Here is a 2,612-nt window from a genome sequence, read left to right as displayed (position 1 = left end):
TGTTGTTGTGTTGTGGCAGGAAAGTATAATCCTTGAGCAGGAGAGTTCTTTAGATACCTCAAGATTTTGAATGCAGCTTGCTGATGTAGATATGTTAGAGTGTTGAGGAATTAGCTAAGGCATCCAACAACAAAAGATATATCTGGTCTTGGTGTTCTATGCCTCTAGAACTATAGAAATCTTTCAGGATGAATTCCTTCCCATTGTCACTTCTAATGCCTTAGGTTTGTAATTGAATTCAGTCACAACATAGCAGATGAAATCTTTTACTAACTGGCTGGTTTCAGACTTGGCTTTCATAAAAAAATCCAAGTGAACCTGGTTTTGTCATCAACAGCAGTAAGGAAGTATTTATGACCTAAGGTTGAAGGGGTGGACAAAGGTCCCCATATGTCCATATGCACCAAATCAAAAGCATGAGTAGATTTAGTAGTGATAACAAGATAATGCAATCTCTTTTGTTTTGCTAAAGGACAAACATCGCATGGATCAATGTTCTTATTACATTTGATAAAAGGAAATAGAGTTTGCACATGAAGCAGTTTGTTGTGAGATAAATGTCGTAGTCTAGCATGTCAAACATTCAAATCATTATAACTAGTGTAAGCATTAATGTGAGTAGTGTTAGGATAGTTCTTGCAGAGTTGAGTCATTGTGTATAAGCCTCCATTGACTTCAGCTACAGTAGTCATCCTCAAGGAGCTCATTCCCTAGATCAAGCATTTGTTAGCTGAAAATGTTAATGTACAAGCTAGAGAGGAAGTTAGCTTAGAGACTGAAATCAAATTGAATTTGAAAGCGGGAACATAAAGAACATTTGTAAGATAAAAGGAATCAGAAAAGATTATACTTCCTGAATATTGAGCAACCACTTGGTTTCCATTTGTTAAAGATATGGAAACTGGTTTGATTTTCCTGTAAGTATGGAAAAGCACTACATGATATGTTGCTCCTATATCTATAATCGAAGTGGCATTTTCAACTTTAAGGGATGCAGAATTACCTATGACTGGAGATTCTTGTAGATCAATAGAAGTTTGGATCAAACTTATGTGGTTTGTGTTGTTGGTGCTTTGCCTAATTGATTGCTTGATCAACTCCTTTAATGCATTTTGTTGTGCTGAGGTGAATGGTGGAGTGTCCAATAGTATAGCTTCAGTTCTTTTGCCTTGTTCATTAGAATATTCCGAGTTCTCAATTGTGAAACTGTTTGTGAGGCTGGAGGAGCTAGGAGGGTGTAACGCCCCGAAAAATACTTCTAAAAAACATTGCGGAAAAATGGGCAAATTTTTTTTTTTGAAATGGTGATGTATAAAATTGTTTCCTTTTAAAACCTTCCGGGACATCACTTTAAGTAACTCAAATGCGGAAAATCAACTTATCGTTATCGAATGATAACTTAACCTGATTCACAATTTTCCTGAATAACACAATGCATATAAACGGTTAAGTCATCTTTAGTTCATACAAACTAAGTCAACAAATGTGGAAACTACATCGCCACTAACATATACAAAATCCAAAAAGAAAGGGCGAATATATTAATCATCGCCAAAAGACACTAAACAAAAACATGAACAAACTGAAGTCGTCAGTGTTTCAAAAGGCACAAAATGATAAGCAACTCCTGGTGGCTAACTCCAAAGCTAGGGTACTGCCTCTCCTCATGCCCCCTCCTGGAACATCACGGACGGGTAGCTCCAAATCTGAGCAAAGCTGTCTACCTGACGAGCACACGTCCGAAAAGCAAGCAATAGAAAAAGAAGAGAAATAGAGAGAGTAAGACATCTAATGAACATAAATTCATTGACGGCGTGGACTTACTCAGAATATTACACTCATATATGAAAAACGGTTCATATATATATATATAACATATTACATTATAACTCATCAGTTATTCTCTTAAACAATTATCCAATTTACCTGAGTAATACAACTAAACTCATCAATTGTTCTCATAAACAATTATCTAATCCATAACCAACTCATCAATTGTTCTCATAAACAATTATCTAATCAACCTATGTAATGTAAACAACACTCATTCCCAAACAACATCTTAATTCACCATTTTTCAATATATAATTCATCGACAAGATATCATGATTATGATTAAATAACAGATAAGTGGGGATCATAACCCCAAATAATAACATACACATGTATTATCTATAACCGACATCATAACCCACCATTTATCAACATAAACAATAATGTATCAACATACATTTCATAAACAAATATCATAACCACAAGTAATCATATGTGCATAATGTTGATGATGCATGATGTTTGTAACTCAAATGTGGGAATCCACTTCCACAAGTGCAATATATACATGCTATGTCATGATCATCCACCTTACCCCAATATCCTCCCAATAACCTAGTCGGAAATAAATCAAGAGTACAGGTCCCATATCAAGCCACTTTGTACGCTCCAAAAAGCATTTCGTAAGCCAATTAATCAATAAGTTTCATAGGAATAGTCCATAACAGGACGGTGTCGTAACAAATGCTTTCTAGGCATCCCTCTCATTGATCTATTGCAAAGAGGGGTTGTCAGAGATCGTCTAGTTTGGCCTGTGAGAACTGTCCGATCCAACAGGA

This window comes from Lupinus angustifolius, chromosome LG06 (assembly GCF_001865875.1).
Source record: "Lupinus angustifolius cultivar Tanjil chromosome LG06, LupAngTanjil_v1.0, whole genome shotgun sequence".
Lineage (NCBI taxonomy): Eukaryota > Viridiplantae > Streptophyta > Magnoliopsida > Fabales > Fabaceae > Lupinus > Lupinus angustifolius.
The sequence above is the reverse complement of the archived record's forward strand: the minus strand, read 5'-3'. Positions refer to the sequence as shown.